The following is a 22,299-nucleotide window of genomic DNA, read 5'->3' on the forward strand; positions in this document are numbered from 1 at the left end:
CTGGAGTGGGTACTTCGGGAAGTGATGTTGAAAGTGCTCTGATCATTCCTGCTTAGTATTAAAGACCGTATGAGAGGAAAACACTTCCAGATAGATGATATTAAATTGGAAATAAAATTGAAAAGCTTGATGTGCAACTCTGTAAATGTGGTACTTATGGTTTTTAAACTTTAAACCAAGTGTAACAAATATATGTGAAGCCAACACTTTGCCACAAAACCAATGAGAAGGCTTGGAGATGACAGGGTAGGTCTAGGCCTACTGGAGGGCATGACTAAGCCCTGCTCAGCCTTGTGTGGCTTAGTTCAGCTCCACAGGGGCATCCTGCATCCCTGGTGACTCCTCTTCCTTGGTTACCTGGCCCTTAAGTGGACAGTCCACTCATGGGCAGTGCTCAGTGGGCTATGCCCCACCTTATCCTTACTGGGAGCTCTCTGGCATCCCCTGTCCTGCTTGATCAGAGAGGCTGTTCTAAGGCTGACCCTGTGGCTGGGGCTAGGCTTTCTCTACTGGTCTTCCCCAAAGGACTTCATCTGAAGTACCCAGGGCTCATTCCAGCTGATCTGTGCCCCTGGCCTGGACAATAGTCCCTTCACGGTGTCCCTTTTGGGGTAGGCTGGCCCTGATGCTTGAGACAGGAGCTAATCCAGGCCTGGAAATTCCAGACCAAAAAGCTGGTACAGAGCAGAAATCCCTTTGCACTTTTGTGTGGAAAACTCTTATGTGGCTGTAGTCCTCAGAGGGGCTATCTGTCCCCAGACATCCCCACCTCATGCCAGCCATTCAAGTGACTTTTGAGTCACATTCTTCCTGTGATGCACACTTGTGTGCAATGAGAAATGCCTCCAAAACAAACACACCTAGAATTCAACTGTAAGCAGTTTCCATGGTAATGCAGTCATTGGCAGGGATGCCCTTCTGCAATGGGCTGGGCTTCCTTGCTGGGGGTCTCCTACTGGATCCAGAGAAGCAGAAGGAACCCAGAACCTAATATTCTCTGGAATTACTCCAGGAATCTCTTGATGGATGTAAGGCTTCTGCAGGATTTGCAAAGTCCTGATGTGGGATGTGAAGGAGGTATGACCCTGTTGTCCACTGGGGAAGGGGTAGAAATAACTATAGCTTAAGGTAGCAGGGGACAGGAGCCAACCTGAGTCGAAGGAGTCATCTATCCTCAAGGGAGGAGCAAATAGGCAGGGCTTCCTGGAGGAGGTAGCTTTTGAACTTTGCTTTGAAGAATGAATAGGATCCACTGAGTGGGGAGAGGCCATGCAGGGGAAGGAACAGAGGAGCAGAGCATGGATAGGGAGAGGTCTGTGTGTTTGTAGAAGGAGGGGCCCTGGTATATATGAGAATTGAGTGACACTCACAGGGTCTTGGGGAAGCTTTTAGGAAGAGAAGCCACAGAGCACCAGTGGGAAGAAGCAAAGTTTACTCAGCAGTAGCAAGAAGCTGAGAGGGTTCAGGTGACAAACTCTTAAAGTCATCAAGTAGGGGAGCCACTCGGCTGGAGAAGAGGCCTCAGGCTTGGGCTTTAGTGGCAGGAGGGTTGCAGGGCCATGGGAATGTTTTGTAGCCCTGGGAGTGAGGTGGTCTGGGGCTTGTGGCAGCAGTGGGCCTGGCTTCTAGCCTCCTTTCTTGTCTTGGGCTGTGTCCTAGTTACTTTCTCATACCTGGGACAAAATATGTAACACCCACAAGTTAAAGGAAGAGAGGTTTATTTTGGGTCACAGTTTGTAGAGATTTCAGTCCCCAAGTGGGTGGCTCCAAGGCAGGGCAGCAGGGCGGAAGTGCGTGTCAGAAAATAGTTAGTGGCATGGTCGGTGGGAAGCAGCAAGGGATCAAGGGAGGAGGAAGGATGTCTACCATTCCAGGCCATCCCCGCAGGGACCCACCTCTCTCCACCAGGCTTCACATCCCAACATCACACCCAGCTATAAACCTATCAGTAGACTAATCCAGTAGACTAATCACACAGCCCCAAAAGCCCCACCGCTATGAGCACATGATGTTTTGGGGGGGACATCTACACTTGATCTCAGCCAAAAGGCCAAGAAGCAAAGGGGGGACATCTAGATATAAACCATAATGAGCTGAGAGGGAGTCTCTAGGATGCCTGCTGTTCCTGCTCTTTCCCAAGGATAGGAGCCCCTCCAACCTTGCTCCAGAGCCAAGGTACAGCATTTTCTGCCTTGGGGAGGCACCTTCATTGGTGGACCCCTCCTTCCCTTTGTGGCCTTAGTTTCCCTCCCATCTCCCCACAGCACAGGCCTCATGGGATCCCTGCCATCAGCTACCCCAGCACAGATACACAACTGGAAGCCAAAGTCCACAGAAATAGATATTCTGGCTTGTATCCCCTACCCACAGGGGACATGATTACCTGGCACAGCCAGAAACTGTGGCTAAATCCCCAGAGTTTCACTGAAGGCCTTGCTGGAACACAGCCAGCCAAGCATCACGTTCTGCAGCAGAGCTAAGTAGCTTTCACAGAGACCGTATGTCCCACAAAGCTGAGAACATGGGCTGTTGGTCCTTTCCTAAGAAGTAGGAGCCTGCTTTGGTGGACTATGTGCAGGTCTGACTTCATTCATCCTCCTACCTCTTCTTCTCTCCTTCCTCCTTGTCCCTCTTTCTCCTTCTCTTCATTATCCTTGTCCTCCTCCTATCCTCCCCTCTCCTCAATTGGGCTCCTCCTGTGTCTGGCCCTGAGTCTGAGCTGGCCTCTGCTCTCACTGACAGGCCCTCTCTGGAGAAAGGAAGTTGGGTACAGGAGATTACCTGATTTTTCCCCAGGAGGTACAACCAGCACAGAGAAGGGTCCAGAATGAGGGTTTCTGCTTTTGCTCATGACTCTGCACCCTGTCCTTCAGTACTTGGCTCCACAATGATGGTCATGGTTTCTCATATTGTTCTGGAGAAATTTAAATACCCTTGGAAAATGTAATTAAAATTATCCAGTACATTTCTCAATGGTTGAAGAAAAATGTTAGCTGCATTTCCATTCCTTCCTTCACTCATGGTTTGATCTGTCTGCTGTGACTGAGCATGTAGTGTGGGTCATTGTGTGTACTAGGCCCTGCCTCAGGCCGAGAAGGCCACTACAGGCCACCACACTGCCTGCTTTCCAGCCACAGGCACCAGGAGCAGGAGTTAGTCAGGTCCACTGTGTGATTGTCCTGGCTTAAGGCAGTGGAAGACCAGATTGGGTTCCCCAAGGTCTTCTGGCTTGGGGCTGCACTGAGCCTTGGGCCATATCTCTTAGATATTGATGAATATATTTATTGGTTTTGGTCTAAGACATGAAAAATCACTAAAGGGGTTTCCAGTAATTAAAACCAGCCATGATGGCTTTGGAGCTGTGGAGCAGTGACTCCCATGGTCAAGCAATCTCTCCTGCCTCCCAATGGAGCCCAAGCCTGGTTTCACAGAAGCGACAGAAGGTCACAGCCACTGTGTGTTAATTAAAAGCATAAAGTGCCAGAAACTGCAAGAGTCTCAGAGAACTCAGGCAAGTGGTGGATTTGGAATATGGGCCATGGCTTAGGGTTTGGTCCCTATGCCTCAAGAAGGAGCCTTCTCTGCTCTCTAACCTGACAGGGATGCTCAGGGGATAGCCTGGAGCACCAGAGGTCACCACAGTGGGATGAGCGATTCCTGTCAGGACAGGCCCAGATGGTCCCCACCTCAGACAACATCTCTCAGCCCCCACCAGCCATGGCAGAGGCAAGACTGGGACCTGCACAGGTCAGCACAAGGCCAGCCCCCTTCAGGTGATGTGGGCTGTTCCTCTGAGACAGAGACAACAACCACAGAGGGAGTCAATTAGGCTCTCCCATTGTGGGGGCAAGTGAGGTTCCTCCTTACACCATGAGCATTTCCTTACATCAGTGCTCCAAACACATTTAGGCAGAGGGAAGCCTTGGTCAGAGTGAGGGAGGGGCCAGAGCTCCTGGGTTTTGTCCAGACTCCTCCACCTTCAACAGAGGAGTCAGGTGTGACACACACATCCCTCAACTGGGTGTCCCTATGCCACATCACCCAGATGCCTCACCATCTACTTCAGTGCCCTTACACTCCCTGTGCCCCACCCAGGAGCAACCCTGGACACCATGGACAGGTGCTGCCTGTGAGTTTCAGACTGTTAGCCAGACCCACAATTGTGTGAGAAAACTCTCCGTAATGGTGTCTGAGTGTCTGGTAGTGCCCTGACATATCCAACCCCAGTGGCTCCTACATCTGTATCACCTCCCTGTGGCACCAGGCTCTGGGCTTCATAGTGTGCAAACGGCCTAATGGGTCTGACTGTCTAAGGTCCCTGCCCCATACTTCCTAGAGACTCAGGCCCTCTCTATTGACCTTGGAAAAGGTCGCACGTGGGGCCCACTCATCTTTGGGCTCTTGAGCAGTGTGCAGTCTCAGAGGTGTTGTGGTGACCAGGGAGGTCAATCCTGCCTTGGATTTACCATAAGGACTCTGAAGCCCAAGACCATACACTGGAGTATGCACACACCCAGAGTGACGAACCTTGTTGTCATATGACACATGCTTTCCTTCCCAAAGGCCAACATCAGCCAAGGCCCCCATCATGTGGTTGTGTCCTCTGAGGATATACCACTCAGTCTGAGACCTCTGACCCACCTCTGGGAAGAACATGCCACCTGTGTGGGCCAGGGGGTCAGGCAGGTTCCCCTCTGCAGGGACTGATCACTCTTAGCCTCCTCTCCTTGAGCCTGTCACCAAGCCATGTTGTGACACCAGCCAGAACACTCTGGTGCTGAGCTGTGGTCCTCTTCTACTCCTAGGCATCTGAAAACCCTCTTGGCTTCACAGTGACTTTTCTTCTGTAATGGCTAATGATGACATTAATCACAACCCCAAAGTGAGTGTTCCTCCCTAGGCTTGAGCTGACACCACAGATGATCACTTCTCAAGGAAGCCCCTGCAGACAGGTCAATCTCTTTCTGCTCTAAACTGAGAAAGAGAAAGAGGTGAACAGGGCTCCAGGTGCTCTTGCATGCCAATGACAAGGGTCAGGGCATGGGACATGCATCAAGGAAGCAGCTGAGGGGACTGGGAGCTATTGTGGCCTAGCTGATATTCGCTGTCCTGGTTTCAGCATCGTCTTAACACTGTGCTTATGTCTGTAACTGGGAGCCAAAGTAGATGGCTGAGCCATGACCTCATACAGTCCCAGATGGAGAGGGGCTCCTTGGGACATCTCAAGAGCTGAGAGGGGCTGCTCAGGTAAGTAAGGAATGAGAGATGCAGGGAAAGATGCCTCAGGCAGACACCATGCACTACAGGCCAGGAAATAGCAGGGGATAATCTCTGGGTCGCATCAGTGGAGTGGATGCATCTGCTTGGGGACTCAGGCCTGCCTGTTGAGGCCCAGCTTCTAGCCAGTGAGCTAAGAAACTGGACATCCTTCTGACCTCAAGGCGTTCCATCCTATACTTTCAATAGACAGTGTCGTGAGCATGTCATCAGGAGGAGCAGAGTTTAGCTGAGCTGATGTTTAAGGCCCAGAAGGTCGAGTCCACCTGCCAGGTCAGCTGGGGACACCTTGGTATGCTTTGCTCCCTCTTCCCACCCCCTGCATTAGCATCTCATTCTTCACCTGATGGTCTGTCCTTAGGCCAGCCTCATGTTGGGATCAAGGCCAGCACTGGACAAGCAAAAGTGGGGCAGGAAGCTCTGAGACACCAAATCTCAAGAGCATACAGTGGTAAGGTGACAATTATCTGCTGGATTCAGGGAGGTACAGTCCCTGGGAAGGACAAGGTCAGCAGGCAAGTGGCCCAGGAGATGGGTAGGGGCTCACAGCTCTAATCTTCATCTTCCAGGGATGCACATCCACAGCCCTCCCAACTGAGTTTAGTGCACCCATGCAATCAGAGTACAGGGAACCAGTACCAGAGCCAAGCACTCTGGAGTGTGGGAAAGGGACACCCCTGCATGAAATGTATCTCCCTGGCCATGTGTTGGCATGTCTGCATGTCTGTCTCTCACACACGCCCATACCCAACCAGCTCCAGCTGGTTGTGTGAATCACAATAACTCACCCACTGCTCAGTCACCACCTTTTGCAGACACATTCAGTAATGACTATTTTTGGAAACAACACTAAACCCATAATTTCTTTGCATAAAGCAGAATAATTTTCACACAGTAGCTGGGGAAGTCCCAAACATACTTGCTTCTGTTAAAGTAATTTGTATGTTTATGACACTTAACCTTGTTTAAGAAAATTTTACTGAAAAAACAACATTTGTTCTTATGTTTGTCTCAGCCCTTTCTCAGCCTTTTCTTGAAATGAGCATTCATGGGTGCTTTTGTTGCAACGTTGGTAGCTGCATGATGCTGCCTCATGAGCTCCAGCTGCTGTACGGAGAATTTCCATATCAAGTCAGGTCTTGTCTGATATAATATATAGGAATAAAGAATATTCTCTTTGGGTTCCTGTAATTCATTGTATCTTATAAGCTAATATTTCTTTTTAGGGGGTTTGAGACATGATTTTTGCTTCATCATATTTCATCTAATATTTTAATTTAAAGAGAAATTTCCTTGTGAAACAGATTGATAAATGTCTGCTCCAGTGTGTTGCCTATATTCACAAAGATATAATGAATTCTGGGAGTAAAATAATGCTAAACTACCATTTCACAGGGACAACCTTCCTCTTTTTGTGAAAGGTGAAATCATCCTACATTCCTGCCCACCTCCTGCCCTGTACACTCCAGCTACCTGTTTGTTCTTTATCTCTCTCTCATCTCCAGCATGCATGAAAGCATCTATCCATCCATCCATCTACTGCTTGTCTACCCATCCACTAGGCCATCTACCCATCCCCACCTACTCACCAACATAACCACCCTTCCATCATTCATCTTCCATCAATTCTTCTCCCATACAATCAACCATCCACTAACCTGACTTCACATTCATAATTCATCTATCCATTCACCCACACATCTATCCACCTTTTCACTCCATTCATCCAGCCACCCATTCACTCATCCATCCATCTATCCATCCATTATTCATCCATCCACTCATCTGCATATGCATCCATATGTTCACCCAGCACTCATCTGCCTGTATATCTGTCTGTCACAGTATGTGACTGGGACTGTGGGGCTGTGCAGAGGATGAAAAAGGTTACTTGGAGGCGAGACTTGGTCTGAACACTGAGAGGGCCTGAGGGGCTATCTCAATCAAAAGTACCCAGCATTAGGGAGACTCCCAGGAGTAGCCCTGAACCTGAGAACTCTCTGGCTTTTCTTTAGAATATCAGTGTAAGAGAAAAAAGCAGAAGAAAAGCAGTCTGTGCTAGGAACTGCCTCAAGGCTAGGCAATTTCATGGGGAAAGGGGAAGGACAACAGCCAGACACAATATGCTTCGCTAATCTAAACTTCTTGTTTAATCATTCACTCTTCACAGAGCTTGACTGCTTTTGCCCTGCAGTTTAACCATTTACTCCTCTGCCAAGTCTCCCATATCCTTCCATCCACTTTTCCATCCAACATATTCTAACCTGAGAGAAAGAAGTAATCATGTATCTTAGAGACGCAAGGTTATCAGTATTTTTCCTCAGAACCCAAATCTAAAAGTAGAATGGAAAAACTGCAGCATGGTCACATAAGGAATCCCACCCAACAGTGACTGTCACTGACAGAAGTGTGGTTTGCCATGCATTTATGTTGAGCCAGGGTCAAGTGGTCTTTTGGCTTGTGAATCTCCTGCTTCTCAGTCTGGTTGCTGTCTCAGAGCATGTGTGTGAAGTGATATCCATTGCAACACAATTGCTTGTATTATAACTAGATAGCAACTGTGGGACTGGAGGGTGGCCACTCCCTAGGCCGGGGCTGACTCACTTCCCAAATAGGTTCTTTATTGAGAAAGGGCCAACCCAGCAGGTAGAGGAGAAGTGACATGACGCAGAGAGAGTCAGTATTCTCCTCACTCCTTTTCAAGCTGCACTGGCCAGCAGACTCATTTTACTGCTGGTGGTGGAAGAGGAGGGGCCCAGCCATGTGACTTCCAGCTGAAACCAGCCTCTGCATGTTTGCAGCACCCTGAGGGAGGAGGTTGGAGCAAGCATAGAGTCTGATTCACCATCAAGGGAAATGATGCCTGCCTCAAGCCACAGAACATTCTTGGACTGAACTTTTTTCAGTGTCCTAAATTTAAATGGCTAGAATTATTTTTTTTGAGCACCATCATATTTAACCTTTAGAAATGATTGGCCTCCTAATGGGGTGACTGCATTAGACTATGTGGCTGGAATGTGACATGGGCCTCATTTCTTACAGCACTTTTCCTTGCTTGTGCTCTGAGCATGGAGCACTATCAAAAGCAGCGATCCGAATCAGCAAAGTCCACTGCACAGTTACTGTGTGTGGGGCAGGATGTCAGCCAAGAGGGTGTGAAGGGACATCTGTGTTGGCCCAGGAGGGCAAAAGCTCAGAGCTGAGACAACCCTTGCCTTCCCTCCTGGAGTCCTATGGGACGCTGAGCAGGAATGTGACCTGACCATGGAGGCCTGGAGGTGGCAGGAGGTCGGGGGTCACCTGGCTGGCACTTGAGTCATAGGAGATCTCTGAAGGGGGGCAGCCTATGCCATTCTTAGCTTAGAGCCCAGGGATGGGGACTCATAGTTGGCTAGGTGGCAGAAAAGAGGCAGGTGCCCACTTGATCTGCTATGGATGACTCCATAACTGCACTCAGGGATTGAGGGAATGTGGCCCATCATATGATTCTTGGTCAGATAGTAGCCAAGAGGGAGTGGCCTCTCCCTTTGGCAGCAGCAGGCTGGTCTGGGCACTGGCTTGCTACTGGGGCTGGGCAGGTGAGATCAGCCCAGGCTCTCCAGCACCTGTAGGCTCCCAGAGAGGGCCTCTGTTCTTTCTCACCCCCACTGTCCCTCGGCAAAGGGAGCTGGGGAGGCTGTACACTATGGCTATCTCTGGACCTCATGGGTTGGAGAGATTTTTCTGGAGGTGGGAGCAGTTGAGGTAGTTGTGGGGACCTGTGTGGTCTTGCTGAGCCATGGACAGGTAAGCATCTTGGCCTTTCTCAATATTTGTGAAAATGGCCAATGTAGTAACAATCAGAGCGGGTTTTCCCCCAGGAAGACACCAGATTCATCCAGTGCTAGAACCCTGCCAATTGCATTAATATGTTATGTCAGGTGTGTTCAGACAGGACTCCAGTTTGGCTGTTTTGGACCCAATCCGACAACTGGCAAATGTGATATTTGCTGGGCCAGGCTGGGATCTGCCAGGAAAGACTGATATTTCCTTGCTTGTGGTTCCCAATTCCCTGCTTGGTGAGTGAATGAGTGGTCTCAATGGAGCAGTCAGGCAGGGGAGGGTCACTTTTGTACGTGGTACAATGATGTTAGATTTTAGTGCCTGGACAGGAAGTGGAGTCCTTAGCAGAGGAATGACCTTGAAAGTCCTATTTCAGGAGCTCACCTACATTGGGGGAATTCTTGACTCCATTATATAATGGAAAGTGAGCATGATGTGTTAATTTGATTTTCCCCTGGAAAATGTATTAGCACAGGGGTTAGGTGACTTTCAAAAACTGGCTGCTTCTCCCTCTACGTGAAGGCAGGCCCAGCAAGGAGGCTGGTCTACATCCTAAGAGCCCAGCCCAGGCACAGAAGAGAGCCAGGGATGGTGTTCTCCAGGATAAATGGAGGTGACAGCTCTTTTATGCTAGGCCCTGGGTGCCAGCTTAGCTTGAAGCCTGGATCTGCCTGCTCATTTTGCCAAGGCTGCACTGAAGAGGTCACAGTTGTGTGTGCCTATAGCTCTGTGGCAGTTAGTCACAGGTGCCTGTGCTCCATGCAGTGACCTGGGAGTCTGTAAGGAGAGCCCTATCTGCATGATTAGCTGCAGATTACAGCCACTGGCCAGATAATGAATGCCTGCCTTGGTCTGAAATGCACAAACCAAAGCAAGAAGGGAACTCCTTCCCAAGTCAGTTCTTGCCTATGACTATGTAGGTTGCACAGAGTCATCATCCTCCCTTGTGCAGAACCTGTAACATGGAGCAGAGTGGCTAACACAGCCATTAACAAGGCTCAAATTCAGCCATGAGAGATGCCTGAGAGGGACTGGATGGACCAGGTTCATGCCCAGCAGCTCCCTGAAGAGTTCTTGGCAGGATAGGTGTCTTAGTTACTCCTCTTTCATTGCTGAGACAATGCCCAGGGAGAGAGATTTTTTCCTCTAGATTATTTTAAATCACAGTGTTGACTTGGCAGGGGCAGAGGGGTGGATGGCTAGAAACTCTTTATTTCTCAGGGAGAAGGTAAAATGCTCTAAATCCCTCTGATTGTTTGGGGAGAAATGGAAAGAAAAGAAATGGAAATGGAACAAAGATAAGTGGATGCAGCTGCCTTCTAGACAAACCCTTGGGACTCTCATGGCACCAGGGACTAGAGTGGTGAGGCAGAATCCATGCTCTTTGACATCTGAGTCAGGTTAAGAATTCCTCACCCTTAGTGAAACCTACAGGAGGACTGACCACCCCTAAAATGCTAGCCAAAGGTGACAGGTGTGAATCAAGAGAGTATCTTATTTTTTTTAAATTCTTTTACTGGTACATTTTAGGAATACAATATATTTACATTTATCATTGGATACTTGTACCTGTACATGATGTATCTTAGCTCTTATTTTTTTCCCCATTGCCTGTGTGCCCTTCACCCCCTCCACCCTTTTCTATTTGCATAAATTTCATTTCCATTTTTTTTCTTTTCTCATAATTTTTCTTTTCCCTTCTTCCCTTTCCCCTTCCTCTCCCACCACCCCTGCACCTTTGGACCTTTTCCTATTTCAAATTATGAATTATTCATTTTAATTCTTATTTACACTTTCAGTTTCTCACACTAGAGAAACTATTCGGCATTTATACATATGTGTCCTATTTATTTCACTTAAGAGTATGGCCTCAATATGCATCCATTTAGCTATAAATGTCTCTAGTTTCTCATTCTTTATGGCTGAGTAGTACTCCATTTTATTTAAAAAAAACACATCTTTATGCAGTCTCGAGTTGATGGGCAATTGGGCTGTTTCCAAGTTTTAACTATTGCAAACTGTGCTGCTATAAACATGGGTGAGCATGTATCACTGGGGTATGATTCTTTTAATTCTTTGCGAGAGATATCCAGCAGGGGAATAGCTGGGTCAAATGGGACCTGTAGCCCTAGTTCTTTGAGGTATCTCCATACTGATTTCCACAGTGGTTGCACCAGTCTGCACTCCCACCAACAATGGAGAAGGGCTCCTTTCTCTCCACACCTCCGCCAGCATTTGTTATTGGTTGATTTCTTGATAGCAGCCATTCTTTCTGGGGTGAGGTGGAATCTCAGTGTTGTCTTCATCTGCATTTCTCAAATTACCAGTGATGTTGAACATTTTTTAATATATTTATTTGCTGCTTTTACTTCTTTGTCTGAGAAATGTCTGTTCATTTCAGATGCCCATTTTTGAATTGGGTCTTTGAATTTGGGGGGGTCTGATTTTTTTCAATTCCTTACATATTCTAGAAAGTAGACCTTTGTCTGAGGTACAGCTGCTAAAATTTTTTTCCCACATTGTAGGTTGTCTGTTAGCTCTGTTGGTGGTTTCACTTGCAGTGCAGTAGCTTTTTAATAAGATGAGATCCCAGTTGTTGATTCTTTGTGCTAGCTCCCGTGCTACTGAGGCTTTGTTCATAAAGTCTTTTCCTATGCCAATGTCTTCAAGAGTTCTACCTAACTTATCTTCCAGCAATTTTAGTGATTCTGTCTTAATATTTAGGTCTTTAATCCACTTTGATCTTAGTTTAGTGTGCAGTGATAGGTATGGGTCTAGTTTTAATCTCTGACAGGTTGAAATCCAGGTTTTCCAACACCATTTATTAAAGAGGCTATCTTTCCTACAATGAGGGTGGTTGGCTCCTTTATCAAAGATGAGGTGGCTGAGTATGTCTGGAGTTGTTTCTGCATCTTCTAATCTATCCCACTGATCCTCGGGTCTCTTTCTTTGCCAGCACCATGCTGTTTTTATCACAGTAGCTTTGTAGTATAGTTTCAAGTTGGGGATTGTGATACCCCCAGCCATGTAAGAGAGTACCTTATTCATTGAGCTCAGCCCTGGCCAGTCAGACAACACCATGTGTAAGACACAGAAAAGGTCTGGTCAGACAAAAAACTACTCCCCAAACAGTGAAAAGTCTTTATTCAGGGGCCACAAGATGTAAGATAACGCAACTGTACACTAAAATCAAGGTGTTAGAAGTGAGAACAACCAGTGGGAAGGAGGTTTCTCAATTAAACAAAATTGCTGAAGTGAACACCATTGGGAGGGTTGGGAAAGAATGAGGAGATTTCAGGAGATAGATGCTGGCCATGGGGCTGTGTAAACTAGCAAACTAGGGAATTCACAGAGAGATGCAAGCAAAGGGATAGGGATATCCCCACCCAAGGGCACACACCCCAGAGAGCTGGGGAGGAAACCACCTGCCAAAGGCTGCATGTTGAGGAATTTTCTAAGGATTAGAGCACCAAGGGGACACCTCCAGGACCGAGCAGCCACAGACCTCCTTGCGTGTGAGGTAGCAGTCATCTTCCCTGATTTCTTTTTTTTTTCTTAAATTCTTTTATTGGTACATTGTAGGTATACAACACATTTACATTTCTCATTGGGAACTTGTACCTTTACATAATGCATCTTGGTTCTTATTTTTTCCCCATTCCTAGCCCTCCCTTCACCCCTCCACCCTTCCCTATTTACAAACACTTATTTCCATTTTTTCCATTTCTCATCATTTTTCCTTTCCCTTCTCTCCTTTCCCCTGCCCCTCCCATTACCCCTACCCCTTTGGACCTTTTCTTCCTATTTTGCATTATCGATTATTCATTCTAATCATTGGTACATTTTAGGTATACAATATAATGACATTCATCATTGGAAATTTGCACCTTTACATAGTCTCTCTTGGTTCTTACTTTTCATCCTTGCCCAGCCCTCCCTTCAACCCCTCCATTCCTCCTTATTTACAAAGATTTTGTTCCTATTTTTCCATTTTCTCATATTAATCCCATTCCCTTATTTCCTTTCCCCTAGTCCTCCCACTTCCTTCCCCTTTGCCTCTTTTCTTCCTATTTCACATTACCTATTATATGTTTTAGTCCTTATTTACTCTTTCAGTTTCTCACACCAGAGAAACTATTTGGTATTTACACATGTGTGTCCTATTTATTTCACTTAAGAGTATTGCCTCAATGTGCATCCATTTAGCTATAAATGTCTCTAATTTCTCATTTTTTATGGCTGAGTAGTATTCCGTTTTATAAAAAAACCACATTTTCTTTATCCAGTCTCTAGCTGATGGGCATTTGGGCTGTTTCCAACTTTTAGCTATCACAACCTGTGCTGCTATGAACATGGGTGCACATATATCACTGTGGTATGATTCTTTTAATTCTTTGGGGAAGATACCCAGCAGGGGAATAGCAGAGTCAAATGGGACTTCCAATCCTAGTTCTTTGAGGTATCTCCATACTGATTTCCACAGTGTTTGCACCAGTCTACACTCCCACCAGCAGTGGAGCAGAGTTCCTCTTTCCCCACAGCCCTGCCAACATTTGTTATTGGTTGATTTCACGATAGCAGCCATTCTTTCTGGAGTGAGGTGGAATCTCAGCGTTGTTTTCATTTGCATCTCTTGAATGACCAGTGATGTTGAACATTTTTTCATGTATTTATTTGCTATTTCTCCTTCTTTGTCTGAGAAATGTCTGTTCATTTCAGATGCCCATTTTTGGATTGGGTCTTTAAATTTGGGAAGTCTGATCTTTTTAAGTTCTTTATACATGTGAGATAGTAGACCTTTGTCTGAGGAAATGCAGGTGAAGATTTTTTCCCACATTGTGGGTTGTCTCTTCACAGTGCTGGTTGTTTCTCTTGCTGTGCAGAAGCTTTTTAATAGGAAGAGATCCCACTTGTTGATTCTTTGTGCTAGTTCACTGGCAACTGAGGTTTTGTTCATAAAATCTTTTCCTACACCAGTGTCTTCAAGAGTTCTACCTAATCTCTGTTCCAACTGGTTTAGAGTTTCTATTTTAATATTTAGATCTTTAATCCATTTTGATTTTAGTTTAGTGCATGGTGAGAGATATAGGTCTAGATTTAATCTTTGGCAAGCTGAAACCCTATTTTTCCAGCACCATTTATTAAAGATGCTATCTTTCCTCCAGTGAGGGTGTTTGGCTCCGTTATCAAAGATGAGATGGCTGAGGGTGTCTGGCATTGTTTCTGCATCTTCTAATCTGTTCCACTGGTCCTCAGGTCTGTTTCTTTGCCAATACCATGCTGTTTTTATCACAGTATCTTTGTAGTATAGTTTCAAGTTGGGGATTGTGATACCCTCTGCCATGTCTCTGTTACCTAGAATTGCTTTTGCTATTCTGGGTCTCTTCTTGTTCCAAATGACTTTTTGGATTGTTTTCTCAAGGTCCGTGAAGTATGCTGCTGAGATCTCAATTGGAATTGCTGTGAATCTATATAGCAGTTTGGGAAGTATGGCCATATTCACTATATTAATTCTTCCTACCTAGGAGCAGGGGATGTCTGTCCATTTTGTGATATCATCTTCAATCTCTCTTTTCAGAGTGCTGTAATTTTCTTAGAAGAGGTCTTTGATTACTTTTGTTAGGTTGATTCCTAGGCATTTCATTTTTTTGGATGCTATTGTGAAAGGAATTATTTGCCCTATTTCTCTCTCAGTGAGTCTGTCATTGGTGTAGAGGAAAGCTATTGATTTTTGTGTGTTGACCTTGTATCCAGCTACTTGACTGAATTTGGTTATTAAGCCTAGAAGACTTTTTGTTGGAGTTCTTGGGGTCTTCTGTATAAAATATCATGTCATCTGCAAAGAATGACCGTTTGACTTCTTCATTTCCTACCTTTATTCCTTTTATTTCCTTCTCTTGTCTAATTGCCGTGGCTAATGCTTCCAAAACTATATTGAACAAGAGTGGTGATAGTGGACATCTTTGTCTTGTTCCTGATTTGAGTGTGAAGGATTTCAGTTTTTGACCATTTAGGATGATATTGGCTGTTGGTTTTTCATATATGGCTTTTATCAGTTTGAGGTAGAGACCATCTATTCCAATTTTGTGTAGGGTTTTTATCATAAATGCATGTTGCATTTTGTCAAATGCTTTTTCTGCATCTATGGAGATAATCATATGGTTTTTGTCCTTAGCTCTATTGATATAGTGTATTACATTGATTGATTTGCCTATGTTGAACCATCCCTGCATCCCTGGGATGAATCCCACTTGATCAGGGTGTATGATCTTCTTGATGATCTTCTGCATTCTGTTTGCCAGTATCTTATTAAGGATTTTTGCATCTATGTTCATTAGTGAGATTGGCCTATAGTTCTCCTTTTCATTTGGGTCTTTCTCTGCTTTGGGGACCAAGGTGATGCTTGCTTCCAGGAATGAATTTGGGAGTATTGCTTCCCTTTCAATTTCATTGAAGAGTTTAGACAGTAGTGGCAGTAGTTTCTCTCTAAATGTCTTGTAGAATTCAGCAGTGAAGCCATCAGAGCCCGAGCTTTTCTTAGTTGATAAGTTTTTAATGACATTTTCAATTTCATTGATTGATATGGGGTTGTTTAGAATTTTTAGGTCTTCTTCATTCAACTTTAGTAATTCATATGTATCTAGAAATCTGTCCATTTCTTCTGTGTTTTCCATCCTGTTGGCATATAGGTTCTGGAAGTAGGTATTGATGATCCTCTGGATTTCTGCTGGGTCTGTTGTAATTTCACCCTTTTCATTCCTAATTGCATGGATTTTGGCCTTTTCTTTCCTCTTTCTGATAAGATTGGCTAAGGGTTTGTCAATTTTGTTGATTCTTTCGAAGAACCAACTCTTGGCTTCATTGATTTTTTGCATCGTTCTCTTAGTCTCCATTGCATTGATTTCTCCTCTGATCTTTATAATTTCCTCCCTTGTATGAGCTTTGGGGTTGTCCTGGTCTTCTTTTTCTAGAAGCTTGAGGTTCAGCATCAGGTTGTTTAATTGGGCTCGTTCCGTTTTCCCAATATGCATATTCACTGCTATGTATTTCCCTCGTAAGACTGCTTTCATTGTGTCCCATGGATTCCGATATGTTGTATTGTCATTGTCATTTAATTGAAGGAACTGTTTGATTTCTTCTTTAATTTCCTCTGTGACCCATTGGTTATTCAGAAGTGTGTTGTTCAATTTCCACATGTTTATGAAATTTTTTGAGTTTCTTTTGCTATGGTTCTCCAATTTCATCACACTATGATCTGATAATATACAGGGGATAACTTCAATTCCTTTGCACTTACTTAAGCATGTTCTATGCATGAGTATGTGGTCTATTTTGGAGAATGACCCATGTGCAGGTGAGAAGAATGTGTATTCTGATTTTGTGGAGTGAAAGACTCTATAAACATCTGTTAAGTTCCTTTGTTCAAGAGTTTGATTGAGATCTAGTATTTCATTACTTATTTTTAGTCCAGTTGATCTATCTGTGACAGTGGGGTATTGAGGTCCCCCACTACAATTGTATTAGTGCATATATGACTTTTCATGTCTGTTAGTATATGTTTTATATAGTTGGGCCCACTAGTGTTTGATGCATAGATATTTATGATTGTCATCTCTTCCTCTTGGATTGTTCCCTTTACAAGGATGTGGTGTCCTTCTTTGTCTCTCTTAATCAGTTTTGGTTTGAAATCTACTTGATCTACAAAGAGGATAGCTACTCCTGCTTTTTTTGGGGTTCCTGTTGCATGGAGTATTGTTTTCCACCCTTTAACTTTCAGTCTATGAATTTCATTTTGAATTAAGTGTGTTTCCTGTATGCAGCATATTGTTGGATTTTGCTTCTTGACCCATTCTGCCAGTCTATTTCTTTTGATTGGTGAATTGAGTCCATTAACATTGGTGGTTATAACTGAAAAGTATTGACTTATCATTGTCATGACTTTTTCTTTTTGTTGGGTTCTCCCCCCTTTCCATTTAATTTCTTGTCGTGCCCGATGGGTTCATTCTGCTTTGCTTCCTGGAGTTGTGATCCTCAATGCCTAGGATATTTTGTAAAATTTTTTGGAGTACTGGTTTGGTATTCATGAAGCTCCTAAGGTGCTCTTTGTCATAAAAGTATCTTATTTCTCCATCAATTTCAAAAGATAGTTTTGCAGGGTACATAAATCTGGGTTGGAGGCTGTTTTCCTTTAGGGCTTGGAATACATTACTCCAAGGTCTTCTTGCCTTGATGGTTTGTGTTGAGAAGTCTGCTGTGAATCTGATGGGCTTTCCTTTGTATGTGATTTGTTTCTTTTCTCTAACTGCTTGTAGAACTTTGTTCTTCTGTTGAGTTTCTGGAATCTTAACAATTATATGCCTTTGTGTAGATTTTTTTGATCAAGGCTATTTGGAGTCCTATATGCCTCACTTATCTGTATGTCAAGTTCTTTTCCCCTCCTTGGGAAGTTTTCTGCCATTATTTCTGTGAATAGTTTTTTTTTTAATGTCGTCTGCACTCTCTCCTGTTTCTTCTTTGACTCCCATCAGTCTTATGTTATTCTACTTTGCATAGTCTAGCAGCTGCTGGATTTATTTCTCGTGTTCCCTCATAATTTTGAAGCAATTTTTCTTTTCCTGGTCATTAATTGCAATCTTATCTTCTATATCTGAAATTCTGTCCTCACATTGGCTCATTCTGCTGTGTAGACTTTCAATGGAGTTTTTCATCTCCTGGAAATCTATTTGCATCTGTTTTATGGATTCCATTTGCTTCCTATGTTGGGATTCCATCATGTTCCTCAGCTCCTCTCTAGATTTATTAATCATGTCTTGCACTAGGAGCACACTTTCCGCTGTTATCTGAGAAATTATTTTTGATTTCATTTTTTCCAGATCCTCTTTTGTTGCCAGTTCAGTGGGTCCAGGTGTTTGAGTATCAGAGTATTCCATCGCATTTCCCTTTGTGGTTGCTGTAGGTGATGTGGAAGTCTGGTTTTGAGACTTATTTACATGTCTTCTCATTTTGACTTGGGGGTTGGGTGGTGATGTTGACACCCACGGGGTCCACCTCCTCTGAACTGGGAGAGGTGGGACAGGGGTCAGGAGCGGCCAGAGGTATGGTGGCCCAGAAGCCCCTCCTCTTGGCCTGGAGTAGCGGGAAAGACAGAGCCCCCAAAGCCCTTTCCTCTGAGCCAGGAGTGGTGAGATGGATGGTGGCTGGGAAGCCCCTTCCTCTGGGCCGGGAGTGACAGGATGGACAGCAGCCCCAAAGCCCTTTCCTCTGGGCCAGGAGTGGCAGGAGGGATGGTGGCTGGGAAGCCCCTTCCTCTGGGCAGGGAGTGGTGGGATGGATGGCAGCCAAAAAGCCCTCATCTTCCCTGATTTCTAAGCCAGAGGTGCAGGGCTCTCTGAGGTGAGATAAGAGCCAGTCCATCAGATGAGGCAGAGAGGGGATTTGGGGCTCATAAGGAAGAAGAAAGGTGGCTTCCTGATATACTATACCATCTCCCAGAGAGTCCTTGGAAAATTCCTGATGGTTGTAGGACCCAGCACAGCTCCTCCAGTGCTTGGAAATAGGAAACCAAAGCCCAGGACACACAGCTAGATAGTGAGGGAGAAGCTAGAGAAGACAGTGAATGTGTCATGTGGCCTTTCAGCCCAGCCCAATTAGTCTCTGTGAAACTCATAATGGCTCTATGCCTTCTCCTGGTGAAGGTCACACTGGCCCTACACTCATCCTGGTGAGAGTCACACCAGTCTTACCTTCCTCCTCACTGTGAGGCTCACAAACCCCAGCTCCTCTGGGTTCACATAGCACAACACATTCCTGACAATTCCTGTTTGTCCATCGTTTTGTGAAGTGCTGAGGAAACATGGTGGACCATTTCAGTGCGCCAGAAGTTTCAAATTTGGTCTGCAGGTATTGACATCCGGGTGTCCTGGGACCTATAGGGGGGAGCCATGAAGTTGCCTTTCTCAGCTCTAGGGGTACATTTGACAAACGAAAGTTGTATGTATTCAAGACAGCTGTGTGTTTTGATTTATGCCTGCTCTGTGGGATGATCACTGCAGCCCAGCTGCTGGGTGCACCATCTACTCACACAGCTCCTGGTTTTACTGAGCGCACTTGTGACCTCATTTGCACTGAGAGCAGCTGCCCTTCCCTCCTTAATGCTCCAGGTCTGGAGGGTTTGTGGGCAGCCCTGGTGTTCTGCTGACCACTACCAACCTTTCAATTATCCAAGTTGTCCAGGGGGCTGCCTGATTCTGCCAGTGTCCCTCCCTTTATGTCCTTCCTCTGCCTTTGCCACCTGTATACTACATCACTTTCTCTAGTAATCTTCCTGGAGGGCAGGTGTCCATCCTGCACTGCACACAGGCTGGCTCCAAGGTTCTGGGCAGGTCTGTGGCAATGGTCTGGGGTCCCTGAGCCTTCACTGCCTATTCTGTGGTGGCCACTCCTGTATAAGAGGCCCTTCTCTGGCTTGCTCCTTCCAGTTAGGGCCCAGACTGACTGTTCCTCCCCCGCATCTGAAGGGCACCTGTCCCCCAGGCCAACCTTGGTGTACTCAGCACCCCACTCTCATCTGCTCTGAGGTTCAGGCTGCTCCCTCCTTCTCTCCAGCAGTTGTAAGGGTACCTGCAACACAGCAGCCATACCACAGACCTGTGGCTTCTGGGGGACAGATGGGTCTCATGGCTATGCTGGTAGTCATCTGTCTTCAAGGACTCCAGGAACAGAAGCTACTCCTTTACATAGGCCTCAGAGCCTCCCAGTGACGTGCACAGGAAGGGAAAGTGATTTTGCACAGGGTTTTCAGCAAAGTCAATATCATTTATTTTATTCCTTCCAAATTAGCCCTCCCAGCTGAAAGTCTTTGCAAGGACATTGTGGACAGATTCAGATGGATCAATATGCCCCCCTCTCTGTAGCCCTCTGGTGTGCTGTGGGCTTCCATCCAGATGCCAGGGCCTGGTGTGGGCACTGAGCTGGTGGACAACGGGGGTGCATGGACAGGGGTCCTGGACATGGCCACTGTATAGGTCTATTCCCAATCACTCCCAGCTCTCCAACTTGGGGTAACACCCAAGCCAGTTTTGAGTGGGTTCCCTGTGGTAGCCTCTGTTCTCAGACTCTAATGAGGATAGAGGGGAACAGAGCTCTCTGGTCTTGCTGCAGCCTTGGGCTCATGGCTGAGGGAGGTTGTCAACTCTGCTTCCAGAAGTGCCTGGGGCCCTCACATTCAACAAAGACCCCATGTGTGACTTCAGCCTGTGCAGAGGGACACTTTCATGAAGGGTCTTCTCAGCACTCACCATTGAAGCTACAGATCCTCTGAGTGGGATCCGTTCCTCCTTGGGTCCTGTGTGGAAGTTCACCGATGAATGAGCACTGCCCATCCTCCTTCTTCCCTCTATTGCCCCTACTCAAGCAGACTTGCCCTTCTGTGCTGGGCCCTGTGACCCCTTTGTCCTTGGGCTGCAGGCTGGCAGGAGCCTGGAAGTGTCCTTTTCATATTACATTGCTGACCTCATTGGGGTGAGGAGGCACAAGAGGTCACTGCTTTCAGTGTTGGGTTGCCTCTGTGTGCCTGAGCATGATGGTGTGGCCCTGAGTGGTTAAGCCTCCATGGAGAGGCTGGGCTGGCCTCAGCTGTGCTGCCGAACTTCTGGGCCCCTTTCTCCACCGTCCCACCTGCTGGATTGACACAATCACCACAGACAGGGCATCACAGGTGGCAGGAGTAACAGGCAGGCCTTAGGGGTAGATTCTGCTGCAGAGAACCCACTAACGGTGAGAGGAGGGGAACTCAGGAATGCCAAGGCTGCATTGGGAAAGTTTGGACAAGGTCACAGGGAAGGCAGGGCAGTGCCCCAAGTCCCAGCCCTTCCTGTCCCAAATTCACCAGAAACAGCATGTTGCAGACCCTGGTAAAACAGCCCCAGCCAGCCTGTGACCAGTCACAGCACATTCATTGTTTGAGTATGATCAGTGAATTCATTATTTAGCACAGGGAGGCTCCTTTTCACCCTTGGTTCTGGGTGGCAGCCAAGGCCCATGTCTTGTCATTGGCCTCAAGGTACCACCACCAGCTGGGAGGGTCTGTAGTGGCCTCTGACTCGGTACAGCTCAGATGCTGCCCTAACATAGCTGCAGGGTCTCCTCAAGTGAGAATCCCCTGACCAGACTGAGGAAGAGCAGTCATCTGTCCACAGTGCCTTGTATTGGCTCAACCAGAATCGTATTTTAGAGAAAATCTGTGCACAGAGGCTTTGACTCTTTTCTGTTATCCCCTGTTGTTTTATCATGTTTTGTTGCTGGGACCCTATCAGTCCCCATCAGCCCACATGGGATGGGGTGAAGAGCCCCCAGTAGGATCCCTGTTACCTTGTAAGTCACAGAGGCCTTGCCTCTAGACAAGACTGAGGCCCAGTCCTGGAGCACAAATCCTGCTTCATCCATGAATGGTGGAGACCGACATTGGTAGGGCCTACTCTGGGATCCCTGGTTCCAGGTGTGACACTCTGAGGGTCCAGGTGGTGGGTGGAGGACAGTGGAGCCAGTGCAGTCCCTGCCAACCTCAGCCAGGTCAGCACCCCACCCACAGCCAGGGCCTCCAGAGCTCTATCAGCCCTGATAGCCTTGCCCTTATGCTGCTTTGAGGCCCTGGCTGTGCCTGTGCCGCACACCTGGCCCCCAGCACCACAGAGCTTTGAGGTCCAGACAATGACTCAATGTGGCCGTCAGGCCTAGCATCACCTTGGTGACTTTCCTTAAACTGAGTGCACCTCTCACCACCTACAAGCACAGCCCATATCCCACAGCCCACCCTGTCTCCACCAAGACAGATGGCTGCTCAGGAAGTGGCTGATGCTCAGGGCTCAGTAGGTGCAGTACTTCCAGGCTGGCTAGCTGGAGAGCCTGCAGTCAGCACAGCAGACAGACTGAGGCTTTGACAGATGCAGCTGATAAATCAGCCCCAATTTGCTGTCCCCTATCTCCAAGGTGATTCCTGCTTCAGACCAACTGGACCTACACTTTAGTGTACACACAAGGACATATTCTTCCCAGTGGAATCCCAGAGAGCAAATGAATGTTAATGGGATTTTGTGTGATTGGAATGGATGATTGTATTCTGGGGTGGAGCTCATTGCTATCCACACTGCCAGAGAACCACGGAGCTCTCTGCCAGGGTGGGAGGAAACCAGACCCCAGAGC

This window comes from Heterocephalus glaber, unplaced genomic scaffold, assembly GCF_053883595.1.
Source record: "Heterocephalus glaber isolate CG9 unplaced genomic scaffold, H.glaber_assembly_v1.0 deba00001497, whole genome shotgun sequence".
In the NCBI taxonomy this organism is placed as follows: Eukaryota; Metazoa; Chordata; class Mammalia; order Rodentia; family Bathyergidae; genus Heterocephalus; species Heterocephalus glaber.